Source organism: Xiphophorus maculatus, chromosome 18 (assembly GCF_002775205.1).
Source record: "Xiphophorus maculatus strain JP 163 A chromosome 18, X_maculatus-5.0-male, whole genome shotgun sequence".
Lineage (NCBI taxonomy): Eukaryota > Metazoa > Chordata > Actinopteri > Cyprinodontiformes > Poeciliidae > Xiphophorus > Xiphophorus maculatus.
The window spans coordinates 21,350,952-21,373,196 of record NC_036460.1 but is presented as its reverse complement, the minus strand read 5'-3'; the positions used below and the strand labels follow the sequence as shown (position 1 = coordinate 21,373,196).

General features: G+C 39.3%; 1 protein-coding gene across 4 annotated transcripts in view; it reads left to right on the top strand.

Moving 5' to 3' along the window:
- Positions 1-18,161: 18,161 nt before the first annotated feature.
- Positions 18,162-22,245, top strand: part of grik4 (glutamate ionotropic receptor kainate type subunit 4) — a 349,633-nt gene continuing 345,549 nt past the window's right edge. For all 4 annotated transcript variants that reach the window (XM_023351803.1, XM_023351802.1, XM_023351801.1 and 1 more), the window contains exon 1: positions 18,162-19,061. The gene's annotated coding sequence lies outside the window, so the exon portion shown is untranslated. The remainder of the gene's footprint in view (positions 19,062-22,245) is intronic.

The following is a 22,245-nucleotide window of genomic DNA, read 5'->3' as shown; positions in this document are numbered from 1 at the left end:
TGTGCTTCATTTTTCTCATTTGATATACTGCACTGTTCATCAGTATTCATCTGTGTGTTTGCAGCAGAATCCTCACCAGCAACATCCTGAGTTTCTGTTCTTACTCGTATATCAGTGAATGTCTATAATGAGAGTCATTTTAGGTCAGACTCCAAATTGATCAGCGATTTTCTTCCAGTATCTCCAAGTAGCCTTTCTTGCGGAAACATTTTGTGTGTGTTTTTTTTCTTTTCTTTTTCTTTTGTGTTTTTTTTCTTTTAAATGCAATTGATAATAGCCTAGTTGCATGACGCTTAAAATAAGATATTTATATTTCAAACTTAAGGTAAACTAAGAGAAAATCTTGAAAACATCTTTTTAAAAATTCTAAGACAGGCTGCTCTTCAGATTCGCAGTTTCTTTCAGAAGTATTTATATTTGTTGCGCATTATTTACTCTTAACTTTTTACAACTATGAACTTCAGAAACATTTATTTTTTTATTTTAACGGCAACACACTCTACAATAGGGGTTTCAAAGTTGTTTTATGCTAATAGAAATTTGCTAAACTTGGCAAGCATATACTCCCTTTCAACTGGTAATCCTAATTAGTAAATTGTCTACCTGTCTGTAGTTTATTCTAGCAATAAAGTAGAACGCTGTTCAAAGGTTTGTTAAAGAAGATTAGTAAACAGAATCCAAAAGACCAAAGGACAAAGCAGAATGATGTGGAGAACTTTGTAGCTGGACCGGGCTATAAATACCTCAGCACTGTTCAGTTCATCATCTGAAATGGCATAACTGTAAACTTACCAAGACATAGCCATCCAACTTGATTGAAATGGTAAGGAAGGAGAGTATTATTCAAAGAAGCAGTCAATATTCCCATGATAACATTGGAAGAAGTGAAGAGTTTTACAGCTCAGGTGGGAGGGATCTGTTGAAAATATAACTAATAGACTGAAAATTAGCAAACCAAAATGAAATATTTTGACTATTATTCCAGATTTGTTGCTTAAAAATAACACTGCACATGACTGAAAACACTATCCCCATGGTAAAGTATAGAAGATACTGCCTTATGGTGGATTGATGCTTTTCTTCAAAGCCAATGAAGCTGTTGAGATTTGATCAGAGGATGAAAGGAGTTGTGTTCAGGCCGATCCTTAAAGAAACTTATTAGAGGCTGTAGATCAGGGGTGTCAAACTGTAGTCCTTGAGGGCCACTGTCCTGCTGTTTGTAGATGTGCCACACCTACTAAACAGTGGAGTGAAATGGTTTAATTACCTCCTCCTTGTGTAGATCAGTTCTCCCAGCCTTGCTAATGACCTAATTATTCTATTCAGGTGTGGTGCAGCAGAGGCACATCTAAATGTTGCAGGGCAGTGGCCCTCCAGGACTGGAGTTTGACACCTGTGGTGTAGATAAATGGGGGTTATGGGGGTCCATCAGTCAGTCGACTGGTTTATGTCAAAACATATTAGAATGGAAATTCTAATAATTTTCTGACCTAAATCAAACTGGGTACCTGTGACTTAAGACTTCATAATTGCTCTTTGTGGATACTATACATAGATTGCACTCCTTTACGGAAAAGAATGGGGAAGTATATCAATCTCTAGATGTGCAAAGCTGATAGACGCCAAAACAAATTTCACTACAATTGCAGCAAAAGGTAATAACTTAAAAAATACCTGATTTGAGGCTGAACATGAAAATTTTTAACTGAAAATAAAAAAGATTTACAACTAGCTACATGTTTTCTTCCCTTTTTGCTGTGTCAATTCCAATTATAAAAGGTTAGTGATTGTTATGTACTGAAGTTCGAGTCATGATTTATGAACACAATTGCAAGTCGGTGTATAATGAGCTATTTTTGAGAGGAAAACCAGAAAAGGTTTTAGTTTCTGCCCTTTCATTTTACAGTTTCACAATAAATATGTGCATTTTCTTCCATTGGTTCATTGTGTATACGTTCTTATAATTGTATTCATACGCAGATTGAGCCTTTTTTTTTTACCCAACAGCTGTTCCTTTGCTGCATAAGTCAAAGTTAATCACAGGCCAAACAGAGACGGAAACAATCATTTACAGTCAAAGGCAAGACATGAAATATTTTCTAAGTTTCTCTTTCCACCTTTGTGAGGAAAATGAATCACAACTTTTGAGTATGAATCTTCTTATAGTGAAACAATAGTTCCTGTTCTGTGCTGCCCTGATACTTGCATACAGATTAAATATTTCAATCAAATCTGTACCATTGTAATTTAAAGTTATGTGGTACAAGTAAATGCATGCTTTTCACGTCCCTTAATGCCTCTCTTTAATTTGTTTTTCCATTTACTTGCAAAACTCTCACTTATATTGTAACCTATTTCCCAAACGGGAACCCTGACCTTATAGAATCGATTTCTGTGCTGCCCTACTCGCTCTCCATCGAGCTGAGGCCAGTATCAGATGAATTGGACTGAGGATCAATGCAATTCCACCAATTGTGTTTAGTCCATCCTTTATTGTAATCAGTGTACCATGCAGAACAATGAGCCAGGCGAGATGTGTACAGGATGTGTTCAGTCTATTCTGAAGGAGGAATAAACTGGCTTTCTAAGAAGGGTGGTGTAAAAACATGCCACCGATTGGGCAACGATTCGTACAAACCAAATATCCTAGAATGATACCTGAACTCTTTCATTTATTCCTCTTGTGGGATCACCAATCAAACAATCAGATAATAAATAGGCACCTGTGACTTGGCTTGGCATTAACCCTGTCTAATTACCACATGGCACTTTGATGGATTATCCGGGTAAAAGACTTTAGGCAGGCAGGCCAGCTGGCGTCAGGCTCCCTTGTTCATCCTGCTGTGAAAGAGAAACCAGTGGGAGCGTTCTGAGCTGCGACCTGGGAGCACACCTAGGCTTAACACGCCGCGGAGACACATTAGAAATCGATAGCGCTGCTGGCAGTCGTGTTTCTTGGGGATTTTTGTAACCAGCACCGGGAGGAGAGGTGCACAGCTGCAGCCTCTATCCTGCCAGGCTGATTGGACGGAGTGTGGTGGCTACATGTCCAGTACTGCGTGAACATGGGAGAGGGGGGGAGAAAACCATACGGTGAAAACAAAGTTAGATGCTTAAAAGCCTAAGTGGGTTGTTTGACATTTCACTGGAGTCAGCCGCTCTGTGTTGGCCTCTGGGCATTTGGAAGGGAAACACACTGGAGCCTGCCTCATTCTAACTGACGCTGGATGAGTACGCAGTGATTTATAATACTTATTTTGCCCTGCTTTGAGTAACTCAAATCCGAACAAAGCACCGAAAAGCAAGTATTGTTAAAGGAACAATATGGCATTTATTCTTTTCCTTGGCAAGGCCTTGATGATGCCAGTTGGACATTTTATCAAAAATGTAAAGCGAATCAAAGCAGTTTAACAGAGTCTCTGTGAAAGCAGCTGGTGATATTTTCACATTTGACTAAAAATAATTTGCAGAATGGTGTAGTATCCTCCTCCCTTTTTTAATTTCCCCCAGAACAATCATAGTCATGAGTCACAATGAGTCATCTAGGAATCATGGTTCTTCTTTCATTCCATGGAGCGTGCTATGCTTGCTTAATTATGTAATCATTTTTGTGTGTGCCATGTAAACAGGCATTTGGTAGTACTCTTTAAAGTCTGCAGCCACAAATTTAATACGCTGTCCTTTTTATGGGTTGCATATAGCAAACTATAGGCTTCGGTTATGAGGATAAATTTTGAGACAGTTTTAATTTAGCAGTTTAACAAAACCAGAAATAAAATGGTATTTAATCTAAATCTCAAAGCACAAGTTTTTTTTTATAGCTATATCTTAATAAAACAGAATATATTCAAGTAAATGATTACAGTGATTCAATTTTTTTCTATATCTCTTACATGCTGGAATGCATTTCATTTATTAATGCTACTTTAAAATTCAGTATCTCAGAAAGCTAGAATTTTATATAGTGAAACTAAAAGATACTAAAATCAGCAATGTAAGATTACAGAAAAGTGTGTTCATTTGATGTACAGTATCAATCAAGCACATTTTCACTGAAGCAAACACTGGTACACTTAACAGTGTACCAGTGAGGAGGTGCCAAACCCTGCCAGAAATTGAAATTAGCATCTCACTAAAGCTTGTCAGCAGAGAAAAGCATGAAGTGCTCTAAAATTTACTGGCAAACAGCTGCACTGACTTTGGGCGTAGTAAAACACAGTAGATCAACATCAGCCGACTATTTGGCTCCCTAAACCATCAAACTGGACCTCGAGAAACTTGGATTCAGTAAAAGGAGCCTTGATTTCCAAGTAAAATGCAAAATGTATCTATATCTTAGTCTATTTAGGCTACAGGCGAAGTCTCTTGTGGCATTACAAGTCTGGATACAGTGTGTGGTGGGTCTTGACTGACTCCACATGCAGTCCACTCCTTTCCCACAAACTTTTGATTGGTTTTTGATTCATAGCTTGCAGATTTCCTATGCTTCCCCCTCTTCAGTTTTCCATTAATATATTTGGTTTCAGCTCTCTGTGAACAACCAGCTTGTTTAATGGTGATTGTTTGTGTCTTACCCTCACAATGGAGGGTGTCGATAATTACCTACTGAACAACTGTCAACAGTATTCAGCATGGTTGTGTAGGTCATGGCATATTTAGGAGGCACTAATCTATTTCTATTCGTCTTATGTAATGAAACTCAGAAAAAGTGTTTTTCTGTTTATTTGCTGTGGGCCATCTTTTTAAAATGAACAGAAATCACTGTTAAATCAAAAATAAAATCTGGTTTATTTTTTGACTTTATTCTAATACCTCAAGACACTCTTAAGTTGTTTAAATAAATCCCCATAGGAATACTTTCAAAGACTGTTACCATTAATAGTCTGATATCCGTTTTTTCTTCTTCATACTTCATGTTGGCATCTTAAAAGTCTGCTAGCAAACATATAGAAAAGTAATGCTTTTTAAAAATTCATCACCAGATTGCAGCAAACTACAAAGTTCAGTTCTAATCCAGTTTGGTAAATTCAAGTCAACCCAGCGTATTTTAATTATTTTAGTTTTTAAAAATGCAAGTTCAATAACTAGCTTATGGAAGGAAAGTCTGTTTGCATCAAATCTTTACTCTTGTTCTGAGCATATGTAGGCGGCAGACTTTGCCATCCAGCTGCATATATTTCAGAGTGCGTTTTATGCTTTGAGTGAAAGCTGCAGTAGGTTGACTGGCATCCATTAGAGTGTTGGTGGGGAGGTGACACTTCGGTGAGCGTTCACAGCTCCAGATGCATCTCGGCTTTAGATTAGGAGAGTTGATGCAAGCCTGTCTAAGAGTCCTCAATGCTGAAATAGACTAAAACGGGGTCAGATGATTTAGCTTCAGCTCAGTGCTGATCAATGAAGCTCCTACACTAATTCCAACATCCGGAAGGAAAGAATCTACTTGCAGGAAAAAAAACAAAGTCTAAATGGTGAGCAAAGAAGAAAATAAAGAGGATAAGGGAAAAAAAAAACCCTGACTGGAATCGAAAATGCCCTTTCTGCTTGGTCATCTGTTGCTATTCTCTCCGTGGGCTGGAGGCTCCTGAGCTAGTTATTTGTAACATCGAAGATGCTCCGCTGCCATCAGTTTTAACTCATCTGACAGCATCCAGCTGGCTTTTGAAAAGGGCAAAAATTGAGCGGACGCTAATAATTCCCGGTAAGGCCTCAGAGGTGAGCCGTTTCCCCTGACCTCTTGGCGCAGAGGTTTCACCACGGGTGCGGCAGAAAATAACTTCAGTCAAGGGCCCCCGATAATCCAGCTGCATTGCAAGAAGGATCACAAAGGCACTGTTTGGAAAAATGGGGAGGCAAGCTTGGGGGCGGCTATTAAGTGTTGGACCACAGAGAGCCTTTCTGCATTAACATCTTGACCTTGACAATTGGATAAAAGGTGGCTTTGCTTCTCCAAACAGCTTAAACAGCATATGGGCTTTTAAGGTTAAGCTAAGCTATTTTGACCTATTGAAATAATAGCCTCTCGTTTCTTCTCCGAGCATGAAGCGACAATAAGAAAATCCAGTTTTATGTATCAGCAGAAATCCCAAAATAGACGCTTTTATTTGTCCCTTTGTAGAGAGGTCACATGCTGACAAGTCAGTTTGCCAGAGGCTTTGATGTACTCTCCTGATTACATAATTATGCTCTGGTGATGTGTGGTCTGTTCAGCTGGCAGCAGAAATCTGTGCCATCTTTGCTGTTTAACCTTTAATAAAATCGGGACTGGAGATTGACAGAGTAGATTGTCTGAGTTGGTGAAAATCAAGATAAGAAAGAATATCTTTTGATTACAGGTAAATTTCCCCAAATAACCACTGACTTTTCTCCTCTTGACTTTCACAGTAATGAGCCAAGGCAGCGATAACTTGAATAAAACAAAAAAAGAGAAACATTTGCTATCACAACAGTGCCTCGAGGAATTTTATTAAAGATTTAGACAGTGGTTGTAATAAACCATTTGTAAAATCCAAGAGAAGTGGATAAAAGGAAAACTGATGAAGGTTAAATCAATACAAGGAAACTCTGAGGTCAGTGGATCTCCAAAATATCAAGACTAGTATTGTTCTAGGACAAAAAGATTTATTTTCAGCATTTATTTGCTGAAGTGATGGAGCATAAGGTGAAGTTAAAGACCAAAAAGAAACTCATTGATGATACAAATATTGCTCCATGATATTAGGACACATGGGATTTAAATATCTTTTTTTTATATTTCAGTGATGATGCTGGTTGTTATTAATGCTCACTATTTCCTTTTTTCCACAAACACAAGGTCTCCACCACTCTCTGAACTTAAGCATCTCGACCTCTTGAATCAATTTTATCTGTAGACATCAAGGGCAAGGAGCGTCCTTGCAAATGTACAAGTATATTATTAGCATGCACAACATAAATGAACCTAAACTCAATCTTAGCAACATTTGGAGGCTTCTTCAGGTCTGCTGCAAAAAACACTGGAGGTTCTTTTTACCCTCAGTTATCAGCATCTAAGGACATTCTCATGAAAATGAGATCATTGAAAAGAATAAATAAAATCTACAACTCCTTGAAGAACCTTGGATAATGTGTTAAAACATTAAATTTTCCTTTGAGATCAATAACGTCTCTATGAATTGAGTTTTAATTGGAAAAACAACCTTCCAAATACTGCATCCAAGCAATCTAGTAAAAATACCTTATTGTACACGTTGCTGTCATGCTGACTGTGATTTGACATACTGTGCAGCTCTGGAAGCAAAACAAAATTTTGCATGCTCCTGCATGAAGAAAAATAATAAAACTGCTAAAACAACTGTTACTTGTGACAGTGCAGCAAGTTTAACATCAACCCTTGACTGAGATGGTGGCGACCAAGATAAAAAGCACTTGACAGTTGCTAACATGAGAAGCCAAATGCCTTTTGGAAAAATATATTTTATACTCAGACAAATATTTAGCTATGCTTAAACTAGTTGAAGGGTTAAAGGCAGTCAAAAGAAGACTTTCAATTTTAAGAACATTGTATTGCTGTGTTTTGCTCCTTGTACTGGTCCTTTGCAAAAAGTGGATGACAAAAGAAAATGCTACCTCTGAAATCAACAAATAGGAGGTTGGGCCTTCATTTTTAGCCGTTTCCTCTGAACAATGATATCAAATTCACATAAAGTAGTTTTGGGGTGGACAAAGCAGGCTGACATTAAGCTTTCTTGAATGACCTTTCCAAAGGCTCAACCTTAGCCCTGTTGAAAATTTGTCGACTGCACTTAAAAGCTGAGTGCTTGACAGAAAACTAATCCGTTTCAATTAAAGGAGCGGTATCATATATTTTCCTGGCACATGGTGCCATTTTATAGCATGTTACCATGTTATAAAAATGCTGTACATACGAAATTGGCCTCTCTAAGAATCTCCTAATCTTTTCGACACTTCCCCTTCAGCAAGTCGTCACACAGTGCTTCTTATTATGCTGTTAACAAAGCTTCTTGGGAGTGATGGACTGAGAAGTAGTTCATGCAAGTTCCTCAGATGTGCAGATCTACCAGGCATTTAATTGTTCCAGGAAAGCTGAGTGGGAGAGGGGTGCTTTGTGAGACAGAAGCTCAGCTAGGGGACTGCAGCTCCAAGGAGGAGCTTTGGGTAAATGGGTGGGACTTTGTGACAGCAAGCATTTAGACACCAACAGAGATTCTCTCAAACATGCATTAAAGAATCAGAGCAACATTCCAGATATGTTTTTGATGAGGGATTAACATTATAACATGATAAAAATCTGAAAAGAAAATTAATTTTTACAAATTACGTCCTCTCGACCTTTAACTAGACCAGTTCCATCAGAACCCTGCAGAATCTTGCTCATGGCTATATTGAGTTGGTTTGAGATGCTGCTTAATGGGTGATATTTAACAGATCTTACTCAGGGAGTATTTATACGTTTGAACCTATCTGTGCAGTTTTATGACCTTGTGTGGATTGTAGAAAATAATCAAAATGTACTGGATTTAAAAAAAAAAGGAATTGAATAAAACTAATTTTGGAATTTTAACCCATAGAGAGTGAATGCAAACTTCTGATAAATTAATCCAACTGTCTTGCAAAGGAACTTTTTTCCTTCCCTAAATGCTAGCAGTGTCTTGCTTCTATACTTAAATATTGCAACCCACTTACCAGTCAGGCAGCACAAATTGTTATTTGAAACCCCAAAAACTATTACTGTTATTTAAATGCTCCCATCAGCCCTATTGCTCATTCCTCCTGTCTTTAAAGACGAGTAAGAAGCATTTAAGTGCTTGTTCTCTTGTGCTGAGTGGAATATACAGTAGCTGCTCTGTTAATGTTCACTTTAAGTTGTCCAAAGAAAGTGAATCAATCCCCTGCTCCCCTCATCTCATTCCGCATCAGCTTTCCAGCTGAGAGACACATGAGCTTTAGCACACATAGTTCTAATCCAGGCGACATCTCGCTCCATGGCGGCTTTCAGAACTGTCACAAGCAGCTAAGAGTTTGGGGGTAGACCTACTCCGACACAATTTCTTGGTTAGCTGCTCCGAATTCATGTCACTCTACTCTTCTTCACTGCTTTATCTCTTGTTACCCACACCCTCTGTTTTTCGCTCATCCTTCATGTCTCTCCACATCTACTGGAAAAGAGCCAGAGCCATTAGCCTGCTGTCAGTCTGACGGAAGAGGAGGATCCATCCTGTTAGCTGATGCAAAATGAACACCACTTGGCCAGTCAATTCACAATACAGGCGGACCTTTGGGGACGGAACGTAATGCAGCACACGCAGGCAATAAAGGGGTGTCCGCGCGCATGCAGATGGACACCAAACAACACCACCTGACACACTGACACAGCACTGCTGCACTGGTGCGGCACTGGCCTGATTCAGAGCTAATGAATATTTACCAGCTGGTCATACCACATCTGAATCTGCAATGGCTCGCAGGAGAGGTGTTAAACCCCTGGTGGCTAAGAGTTGTAAATCAATCTTTAACGCCAGCAGCTGTCAGGGTGAAGAGTTTCCTCTCTGTGCTTATGGAGCTCACATACAGCCATCCTCTGAGCTAACATTTACGCACGTGTCATGAATGAAGTACCTGATAGTGTAGATGGTTAATCTTTTATCCCCATTTGGCTCTCTGATAATCACAGAAGAGTGGCAAATGAAAACTGACCACTTGTGCCACAGGTTCAGAAATATTGGGGATGCATTTTAAAAGATTTTGTTTCGATAAGTCACTTCTTCACCACTCCCCTCCTCAGCAGTGACGTTTCCTCTAAGGAGCTGCAGCGCTGTCAGGCCACGACGGTACTGTAGCGGTACAGGACTGACATTTCTTTCTTGCAGAAAGGATGCACCTCCCAGAACATAAAGAGAACAATCCTCTGGGTTTTCTTTGTTTCCCCTCCTGCAAACATACAGCAGTATGAGGCGTTAAATTTTCCTCAACCATGGAAGCACTTTTCTGTATTATTAAAAATTTATCACAATATGTGCAACCGTTAAAGTTTTATAAGAATGGGGGGAAAAAACATTGTCAGCTATAATGAAATATTAACATCTTAGTAAAAAGATACAATTAGAAAAATGTGCGCTTAAAGAAGTGAAATGTTTTGATTCTAATTCATCTAAATTAGTGAACTTATTATTAGTGAAATTATTAGTGAACTTAGTTAAGTATTTTCTCATTCACATAGTATAAAGAACATTACGTTATTATACATTAATGTTGATTCTTAAATGTTAAAAGGCTTCATCTTTATTTTAAAAATGTATTGCTCCTTCAAACTATGATTTTTTACATGTTTTCAAACAGATGCAACTCAGTCTATTAGAATATCACTGAAAACTACTTTGATTAAAATGAGAATTTTTTGTTATGAAATCATAACACAGAGGGATATATAGAGGAATATAAAGTGTTTTTTTCTTCTTCTGATATTCTGATTGTGACTCAGAGCTACTGAAAACCAAAAATGCAGTTTCTTAGGTTATATGAATATTACATAAGACCAACAACAACATCACAACTCCAAAAAGATTTTGCTATACAAACTAAAACGTCTGTTTATGTATGCTACAGTATATCCACTCATCAGTGGTCAGGGCTCCTTTTGCATGAACTACTACTTCAGTCCAGTTGAGTTCTTCAGTTCATTATTCTGTGGTGTGAAGTTTTTAGGAAGCTTAGCTTGTTTTGATAGTGGCTCTCAGCTTGTCTGCATTGTTGGGTCTTGTGTTTCTCACCCAGGGCCGGCTCTAGCCATTTGGGTGCTGAAGGCACAATGATGTGGTGCCCCCTACCAACCTCTGCACCCCAAACTAAGTAAATTTAAGTAAATCTCATAATAGTATTTATTTAGTCTGTATTATTATATATCTTGATCATGATCTTGTTTTAGTAAAAGCACTTTTGACATAATGTTGACGGGCTTCACCCTTGGCCTCAAATGAGATCTGATTTTGGATCATAACACTCATTGTTATGATCCATTGTTATGTTGGATGCGTGCCGCTCCATAAAAACATAACATTATACCTGGTTTCTTAGGTAGTGGTCCATGCAGCAGGACATAAGAGGAGAAACAGTGTTTGCTGTTTCTACAGCCTAACTTGCCCTAAGGTGGAGGTCGCTGAAGGTAACTCTAGCTATTATTTGTCTTATTATTGGTGTGTTATCCTCCAAAGTAAAGTAGCTATAACTAATTGTCCATTTGCTGCATGTAACGTTATGCTCTCTCCACCTTCTGCTCCAATCAAGCTAGCTGGTAGCACAATGTTATGTATTGATTTTCAACGAAAACCTATTTACCTTTGCGTTTTTCTTTCTGATTGAGCACCTCAGAGCATATAGAGAAACAGTTAAGTGTTCAAATTATTAAAGTCAGAGAGAAAATCTTAGTAGCATCTAAATGTAACCCATTAAGACTTTAGCACAAGGTTGCTGTTGGAATTAGTCTCAAAAAATGGTTTTGAGACCAAGACTAGTTCTAAGACAGAGTCCAAGAAGGACCAAAACTTTGAAAAGGTAATCTTGAGACTGTTGAGACAAAGACTAAAAAACAATCCAGCCAAGTCTTTCTTGGCCTTCTGACTAGGCCAAGGAAGACTTTTCTGACATAATATCAGTAGCAGCCTGACATTAAGATTGCGACAGCATTAGCTGATATCCTGGATACGTCTGTCGGTGTTGAGGCAGCGACTTCAGCTGCAGCCCATGTCTTGTGAATCTCCCCCAATCGTCTAGATGAGCTTCTCTTTAATATCCTCTCAAACCCGTGGCTTTCCCCTTTGTGGCTTGCCCTTCTTATAGATTGATCCAGTGATCCCTGTTTCCCCAAAGTTCATAGAGCACAAGATTGCTTTAAATTAAACTTTTTTAAATTGGACGTATCCAAATTTTCAGAGAAACTGCATATTTGGTTGTCATTAGCCGCCATCAAAACATACACAAATTAACTCTTCGTATGTTACAGTCTGTGTTATGAATCATAACTTCTCTTTTCAAATTAAATTATTGAAATTAACTTTTTGAATGATATATGAGACATCATCACTTACTTAGCTAACATTGTTGTTTGTGATTAAACTGTAAGTCCAAGTTTCAATCTTGCCCTTTCACTGAGCATAAACCTAACAGGTTCACAGCTGAAAAAGGAAAGTCGGTGCCAGAACATCTGTCAATAGAATAAGGCCCTGAATGCTAATGACGGAAATTGCTGACAATCCATGTTGCAATTCAGTGGCAGGTTTTATTCCATGTAAGCACACCTTGCCATTTTCCTTTAATCAATACACTCGCAGCGATGGAGCCAGTCACTGACTTCAGCATAAACGTGTCGTCCATTGAGAGCTGCGTCTCGGTGAGGTGACTGTACCCTTGTCCTGCCATGTCAGCGTCAGCAGCCTCGTTCACATCCATCCTCCACACACGTGGTCGCAGTTCATTTGGAATTCAAGGCTCTGTCAATAACGTCTCCAGCAGCACGACTGCATTCTGTCTAATTACTACAGGCCTCTCTGTCATGTGAAGTTTATCTGGGGTCAGATGAAGTCATGCTCATTTGAATCAAATCAGACTCAGACAGTGGCAGACTGACATGACATGACTTGAACCAAACATGTTTAGGAGCACATTTTGTTTTGCATTGCTGATTATTCATTGCACTTTGGCAAATTTTCTTATGGCTCTAAATTGCACCTTAGGAAAGAAAGTATGTGCTTTAGCATGCATCGTTAAATCGTCTGTTGCTGTCAAGTTGTTTGTACCACATGTCATATTTTCTGCTACTGTTTACCTTATTCCACCCATCATTTAAATCTACCTCACGCCAGGGGATTTAGAGCTCTTTAAAAAAAAAGAATCTGAGTTCAGATAGATCAGATAAAGTTTCAGGCACTGCATTTCTCCACAACAAACCAAACTTGCTCAGATATTATTTCATTCCTCTTTCCATTTTAACGCTGACTTGACATGGTTTCTGCCCCCATTCCCTGATTTGATGTTTGTGTTTGATACTACGGTACAGCGAGTTTATGGATTGTACTGAATAATCAGGTTACTTCCAATTTTTTTTGTCTTTCTTTTTTTTTGGGTAAGACCTCAAGCAATGTCATAATAAAAATAATGGAAATGTCTTTTTGTGAGACAAGCAAAATAAAAAGAGTAACTCAAAGTCCTTTATAACCGCCATGTTTGTCTAGAGCTAAGGAAATATGAAAACTTTTTAAAAATAATTAATCAAAGTGTTCAGATTTTAAACGTTACTCTTATTGATACAGTCATTCATGCTGGCAATAACACCAAGTATTTTTGCACACTCATGAAGGCATCCTCCTCATTTTGCTGACACAGTCCTGTATCCACTTTGTGTGCATATCAGGTTTGCACATGCTGTTGAGTTTGCACCTGGTTTTGTACATGCAAAACTTTTAAAAGATGAGGCCCAGAGTTTCTTACTGCTAACCATAGAGTGCATATCTTTGGATTCAATTTTTTACCAAGGACAAACTTTATATTCAAGGTGTTGTCAATGCTTTAGAACCGGTGTTTGGAAAATAGCAAATTACTGAATACATATTTGGCATGGCACACTGTTTGTCGCCTGGAACACATTAAAAATTAATATCAGCTCTCAGTCTGCATTATGAAATACAAATATCCTATTAATTTTCCATTCTGGCCCCATATTGGCTATGAATGGTAGGAATCCCTTTATTAAGTCCCACTTGGAGCATGCAGTTTTAGATTTTTATCTGTAATCGGTGATTTTTTACTTATGTGGTTCACTCTTACACAGTTGTGATAATTGACGTCAGCTTTGTATACCTGTTGAAGTGATTGTGTACATTACAGCAGCTGCTAATAATCCCTGTTTTTCCTGAGGCTTAATGTAAACCTCCCTCCAGGTGACTCTGAGAGATTAAAATCATGGTGTGGTTGTAATCTAAATGCAGCTGAACTGTACAATTGGCCTTGTCACAGATGTAAGATTCGCCAATAAATCCAGTTAAAGTGCCGGCACGCTGCAGTGGCTTAACAGTGTTGCTTTATTTATTTAAGGAAGAACACTTGTTAAGATCGAGATCTCCTTTGCGAGTAAATCCCGAGCATGAAGATTATTGAGCGAGAAGATGGTTGGAGGGTAGATTTCATCACTACGTTCTCATGTGACGAAAATGCGCCTTCATCCTCTCCTTCCATCCTACTAAAGCACAAAAGGTTGTTTTTGGTTAAATATGTACGTCTCTTATGCAGAGCTCATATCTTTTATCAGACCAAAGGTTGCGCAAATGACATACTATGGCTTCTAAACAAGTTTTAGTGTCAAAAGTCTGTCTGTAGAGTGTTGAAGGAGTGACTGGATGTGTTGAAGAAACAGACCCATTTTTATATTGAGTACAGACTCAAGGCAGTGAACATGGAGTGAATAAATGTGGAGATTTTGTAAAAACAAAAAAAAATGCACCTTATTTTTTGTGTTTGAAGGGAAAATATCATAAAAAGTTAACTCTTTTCAGTTTTATATCACATAATAATGTTACTCCCTCATCAAAAACATACCTGGAATGTTGCCTTCATGCTTTTATACATGTTTGAAAAATCTTTAAATCTCCCATAGCAGCCATTCTGTGTCCAAATAATTGCTCACCTCCTATTCACTCAAAGATCCGCCTTGGAGCTGCAGTCCCCAGTCGTTTCCCTGCACCTTTCCGACACGGCTCCACCAGATTAGCGGCAGCAGCAACTAGCAAACACCTGGTGGAACAGAATAACCTCACCTCCTATAAGGAATGGCAAGGAGTAGGAGTTTAAAACACCTGTAAGAATAATTAGAATTCAACACGTGTGGCCAAAGATGTACTTTTCTTTTGCAGTTGTAGTGTGTCTAAAACCTTTGTGTAAAATCATAAAGAATTGTGAGGTTTATGAAAGAAAATCACACGGTTGGAGCAAAGATAATCAAAGCGGCAGTGCTGTAAACTGAATGCAGTGTACCTTGAAAGTGGAAAATGCACAACAAAAGAAATGAGAAACAAATAAGCAGGAACAGAAGATGGTAGTTGTGACGGAATTGTGAGAAATTTGTGCATGAAATGTGGAAAATATTCAAACAAAACCAACTTTAAACACAGTTTTTGTGGATAAAGCAAGGCAGGCAGTTAATGTTAAGTTGCTTTTAGCTGTGAACATACAGGCTCTGTTTGGAGCAGATTTTAAATAAATGGCACCCTTGTTCACTCCCAAATCCCCCCCTCATGTCAAATTTTCCTTTGGCAAAACACTGGGACCCAAGTTTAGCCTTAACTTTCTAGATTAACCTTGATGATCAAAGTGACAAGAAGGAAGATGTAATCGCAGAGCGGTAAGGAGATCACAGGATTTTGGACAGAAAGGACAGCTTGAAGACAGGTCCATGGTTAACACTCCTTTTATCTGAAGGAAGCACTGAAGCCATCTTTCATATTGAAAGATTTGTGCCTGATGTAAAGGTTGCATTACAATTTCCGCGTGTTCTGCAGTGAAAGCAGGACGACTGGGATGAAGGACTCATAAGTCAAAGTCGTCTGGTGAGGCACTCCTATATTTAATTGCATGAGTGCCCCGCATACCTGAGAGCTCAGAGGGACACGGGTTTGTGATTAAGAAGATCACTTTGACATTAGCTGCAGATCCATCATCCCAAACGATGCGGCATGCAATACTTGACAACCACTTTTTTACTTATAATTACTGATAAATGAAAAAACAGTTTCCTTTTTTGGAGTAATTTGAGATTGCCACTTCGTGAGGCAGCTAGATGAGTAACTTTTTTGGGGTGTTTTTTAAAATTTTTTTTTTACCCTTTTAGTAAAACGTGAAGATGCATTTCATGGTTGTTTGAAGTTCTACCAAGCAGCGTTTGTTCAAAGAACTTTCAAAAAATAGCTTTGTTGCCTACAGCGATAGGAAAAGAGGCTGGAGTTGAATAGATTTTTCAAATCAGGGATTTTACTGGGAGAAAGGCTACCAGCAGTGTGAATAAAAGTCCTGGAAAATATCACAAGATTGAGACGGCAGCAGGGCTAAAAAAAAAAAAAAAAAAAAAAAATTGAGTTTAAGCACAAATATTTTCCCTTGTATGTTTGAGTTGTTTACATTTCAGTGTATTATGATAATTTCACCAGTGCTTGTTGGCAGATGACTGAGCATTTGTGGGTTCTATGATTCAGATTAGTGTGAAACAACGTAAATTTAGCCATTTTTTTTCTTCTCTTAGCTGTTATGAGAGTGGTGTGTCATGATTCGTGTCAGTTTTATGGCATGATCAGTGGGCGTACCGAGGGTGGGCTGGTGAGTCGCGGTGACAGATTTTTTTCTGAGCTGTCCACTCTAATGACTTATAACCTTCACCTTTTTAGTATAGTGTTCAGTGTTTAAATTGACATTTACAGTTCATCCACTATGTTTGTGACTCATCTGTGTGTCCGAGTGTGGACATATAGTGCTCAATCCTTGTATTATTAATTTTTTTCTTACTGCAAAAATAACTGGCGGCCATTCTAAGACCTTAAAAAAAGAACCAAACAGCAGAGGTGAGGTACAGCACTTTGCAAAAGTAGTCAAACCGTTTTAACTTGTCCACTTTTTGTCATGCTATAACCACAAATTTCAATTAAAATGTTGGGGTTTTATGAGACAGACCAGCACAAATAAATCACAAATAAAAGTATGAAATGTGACATGATCTTGTATTAAGCCCCCCTAAATCAACCAGTTGTAAAATTTTCTTTGAATAATAGTTCATAAGTAAGGGAAGTGGGACAGGGGTATAGTGTTCATCCATGTACAGAGTCCTCAGTCCTCGACAGACCTGCCGTGGGTTTGAGTCCCGGCCTGTAGACCTTACACACACCTCTTCCCCCTCTCTCACACCTATGCTCTTGTCTACACTGTCAAATAAAGACTGGAGCTGAAAAAAAGCTCATTGGTCACATTGACTGCGCCACTGAAACACATAAATAATAGGGGCGCACTGGTGGCAGTTTTCTGGCCGTTAGCCGATTACCGATCTTTTAAAAAACCTAACTTACCGATTCCGAGTTTGGCCGATATCAGTTTTTTGTCTAAAATGTTGCTCAATATATTAAGAAAGTTGCTGAATTGGCGACAATGGGGTGACTATTGTTAACTGTAAATGTGCAGACATGATCTGGTCGGCCGGTTTGTCAGTAAAACCTCTCTCACAGAAGAAAAGAAAAGCACAGTGGTTGATTTTTTTTTTTTTTTTTAGACCTTTGCCGAAGTTGATAACCTCGGCAAAGGTGGGTTAGCGGTTGTTCTGTACTTCTTACATTTTCAGATGATGACCTGAACAGAACCCTGTGAGAAGTTCAGTGTTTGGGATATATCTCTATAGCCTGACCTGTTTTAAACTTCTCTACAAATTTAGATTGGACCTTTCTACTGTGCTCTTCATGTGGCTCTTTTACTTCTACCAAACCCTTGAGTTTGTCACAGAAGAGCTTTATTTATACCGAGATTAAGATGGACCCTTTGTACAAATTAGAATATTTCTGAATACAATTGCTTTTATGGGATTTTATTTTTAGGTACTGGAGTACTGTATATAGGGAGGATATACAGAAATGCACAGCACACTTCTTAGATTCTTTATAAAAAGCAAAAAACTTTATTTTTCTTCCACTTTTCTATTATGCACTACTTTGTGTTAGCTTCTCATTAAATCCCAATAAGCTAGACTGAAATTTGTGGTCGCTACATGCCAAGAAGCGTATAAGTTAAAGGCCGTTTACTTTTACTGGGCACTGGATGACCCGCTGAGATTTTCTATCAAATAGATGTGAAAACTGAATTTGCTTCCTTTGTAATACTTTAGTGAGATGAAAACCAGTACGAAATTATTGCTTAAGCAACACATTTATTGTGCCTACTCCGCCTTTTCTTTCTCTTTCAGACAAAATAACAATGGCAGCTGGATAAGTTGGGTGTTAAAATATTCTTTCTACACCAATAAACGACTCATACTGGTCGCAGCAACACGTCACACGGTTAACTTTCTCCCCCGTAAAACCAGTGTTCTTATTCCGTATGCGGACCGCGTCCACCTCCTGTGATGGGTTTATCAATGCAGAGTCCGGAGCGTTTTCCTTTTCACGCCCGGCCAGTCTCTGCGTGAGGAAGGCACCGAGCATCTCCTTTTCTGACGGAGAATTTCTTCGCGCAAGAGAGAGAGAGAGAGAACGAGAGAGGGGAAGAAGGAGAAAGGACAGACCTCACCCGCACCTTAGTCTGCTCTGAACCTTTCCACCGGACCGCAGTGGATGGATCAACAACGCAAGATGTGAAAAGAAGGAGGCTTCTTCTTCTTTTTTATTTTTGGCAGGCTGCAGAGTGTTTGATCACAGGAGCTCCGCGCAGAGAGGGATCAGCTGCCTCGCTTTTTTCTCTCTGCGCTCTTCCCTCAGCGGGTGAAGTGGGATGCGGGTTACGCAGCATCACCGGTGCCGTCGTTGCAATCAACCTCACAGATACACCTTCCACTTCTTACGGCCTATCAGATTGTGGGCCCGTGGAACAATAAAAACTCTTTAACCGGTGAGGAGAAAGGGGCTCATTTCTACCGGTGATAAAGAGAAGAGGGATATTTTTCAAACTCCTTCGGATGTGATTCCCCCGCCATCCGCTCTCTTCCCCCCCTTTAACCCCTCCGCTCTTATTTTCTGCCTCTGTCCCGTGAAAGCGGGAAAAGATCTGATCACCCCCCCCCACCCCCCTCTCCCAAAAAAAGAGAGATTTCCCCGGACCGCTGTTGATCTTATCGCTATCGCATTTAATCTGTCCATTTCTCTGTCCTGCGAGTGTCGGTGGTGGAGGGGAGCTGCGGGAGATCCAGAGACCTGAGGAGGGGAAATTGAGTTACTCTGCAATTACAGGCTTTTCTTACAATTCAACCTGAGTTCTGCGGACCGAAGCGCACAAACCCCGCGCCAAAGTGAGAGGGGAAATTGATTTTCAAGCCAAGCGAAGAGGCAGCAAAGGTGAGTCTTTTTAATTTATTAATGCACAGAGTTTAAAAGAATGTCAGTTGCCTAAGATTGACTCAACACAATTGAAGCATTTTGGTAGACGTCGCTTATTCGTGCAGGATAAGTTGAATAGTTATTTATAATGCAATTACTAATTAATGGATGACTGAAGCTGTTAGTTTCTTGCCAGAGTTGAGCAGCTCGGATTGTTTCCTTATAAACGAGCTGCTACAGTTGTCTTGTGTGGACTCTGGCCGTGCGCACATTGTTGCATGTTGGGCAGAATGGAAGCCGTCCTTTGCGCGGCAGCAACAGGAGAGCACAAATCATTAGTTGGAAGGGAGGCAGAGAGGACGTCTCGGTCGTGACGGATGTTGGGAGGGCGCTGGCAGAAAGTGACACAGATCGGACTGTAAATTCATTTCGTGGGTGATGAACAGCAGATGTGTGGCGCATGTTGATGTGACGCTCAGCGCACAGTTGGGAAAGTGGGCTTTTTTTCTCAAAACACAGATGCACAGGAGGTGTGTGTGTGGGGGAGTGGGCGGGTGTGTGTGTGTGTGTGGAGGGGGGATTGACTGGCGATGCTGTCATGAAAAAAGTGGAGGGAGGATATATTTTTGGCACCACCTTGTGGTTTGGTCTGCTCCTTTTTTTTTTGCTGTGTTGGTGGCATCTACAGGTTACTGGTGTTATTTATAGCATGATGAGCGACAGACCCACATACAGTCATTATGATGTAACGGTATGTTTTTTTCATTTTTATCTCCCTAATATTTTTTTTTGACAATTAAATATACATTTTTACATTTTCTAATGTTTTGTGTGGATTCATTTGTTTTGTTTCCACTTTTGATTCCAGCAGTAATTCTATACTAATCCAAATGTCCTTGTTTGAACATTTGTTTTATTTGCTTAATATGTTGCAATGAGGAACATAGCTTTCATCCATTGCTGTCTCCACCTGTTGAGAGCCATTTCAAGGCCTTTTTTTAAAGTAGAAATATTGCTCATTTTAAAAACACAAACAGCTCAAGCTGTTTTCATGCTGAAAAACACTATTGTAAAAACACATGCCAGAGTCTCAAGATGTAATTTGCTAGTAGATATTCAAGTTAAGCAATTATTACTACTGACGTATTGTTTACTTCATCTGAAAACCTGTGGGATTTGCTAATCATTTTCATACTGTTAACACTAATTCCAAAGTACAATGAGTTGCTGGAAGTATTTGATCATCTGCTTTCAGTCGCAAATGAACTTGAAAGACAACCCATTCATAATGCATGTGGTTTGAAATGTTGTCTGTACGTCCTTTGGAGCTTCAACAGCTTCAACTCTTGCGGGAAGGTTTTCCCCATGGTTTCGGATGTCAGGGATGAGAATTATTTACCTTTATTCTAGACGTGTACATGTGGTTTCAGACACTGATGATGGATGAAAAGACCTGGCTCAGGCTGAGGTCAGGAATCTGTGCAAACTGGTCATGTTGTTCCAACCAAGACTTGTCAGTGTCTTTATGGAACTTCCTTTGTCCTAGGTTCGAATCCTGGCCTGGGGTTTGCACGTTCTTCTTGTGAATATGTGCATTCATGCTGGCTTGACAGAAACATGACTGTTAGGTATGCATGGTTGTTTGTCTCTGTGTTGCCTGTGTGATGGACTGGTGAGCTGCCCACTGTGTTATTGTATCTCTCTCTCAATGAAAGCTAGAGAAAGATGCCAGCCCTGCAAGGAGAAGTGGTTTTGGACAATGTAGTCTGGCAACTACCAACCAAAGCCTCAACCCCTGAATTGTGACTGTTGTAGAGTCCAGTGGGGGTGTGCATTACAACTATGCATTGAACCTGACACTTTGCATTGCACCTGGTGATGTAAGGCTTGGATACAGCTGCTTTGCAACAGAAACTCATCTCCCGAAGCGCTCTATGCACTGTTCTGGAGCTAATCTGAAGGCCACTGGAGGCTTGGACGACTGGGGCTATCGACCACTTTTTTATGATGCCACTTACGGTTGACTGTAAAATATTTGGTGCAGAGGAAATTTCACAACTGGATTTATTGCACAGCTGGCATCATGGGCGTAGGTTTGGGTATGGACGGTCGTGACATGTCACGACCAATATTCAAGGGATATAAAATAGTCCCGACCAATTTTGGCCATATTAATAAAAAAAATTAAAAAAAAAGTATTTTTTAACAAAAACAAAATAAATAAACAAAAATTTACATTGATTAGTTTAATATTTCAATATACTATGCAGTGGTAGCATTCATTTTAAAATTCGCTGTTATGAACTATGACGACCCGCTATTGGCTCAAAGAACGTGGATCTACGTTCTTTGATTGGCTGCAACAGGCGGCGGCCAGCTGGCCACACGCGAAACGGAAGCTTGGTCCATGGTGCTGACAGTGAACGCGTCTCCTTCTGAGTTTGACATTTATTATGAGTCTCCGAGACCATGTCGCCACCAAAAAAGAGGGTTAGGTTGGGGGGTTGGTCAGTAAATTGTAAGGTCCCACCAAAACTTAGACCAAACCTACGCCCTTGGCTGGCATCATGCCACAGTACCACAATGGAAATCATTGAGCTACTGAAGTTGACCCATTCTTTCACAGATGTTTGTAAAAATAGTCTGCATGCCAAGGTACTGGATTTTATACACCAGTGGCAATATAAGTGACTGGAATACCTGTTTCTGTTATTTGGATGGCCAGCATAGTGTTTTCTATTTTATGCCTTCAAACACAGTGGTAATATGTCCACAATGGTAGAGATTGTATAGCAGTATTTCTGTCACAGGTTTAATGAATGCTACCAAATTTCTGATTGCAACTTTAACTTTTTTTACTTTTTTATTGAACTGGCTTCATACGTAGCAGTCAGATTTTTCAGTATCCAAGTTGGAAAAATAACAACTCTTTATGAAATTAGGAAGTCAGAGGTTACAGAGCAGCCCCAAGGTTTGTTTGGAGTATACCTTCAAATGTATAGAAAGTCAAAGTTACAAACTATTAATTGGTAATTAATTTTGATATTTTTGTATCTATTTAAATCAAAGGCACACATTTCACTTATGGTAGTTGGCAAAAAACATAATAAATCCTTTCAGTTTTAGCACTGTCACACGTGCAGCAGTTTGATATGACCACGAGGAAAGTTACCCACATTAGCACTGGTAACTTAGTGCGCAT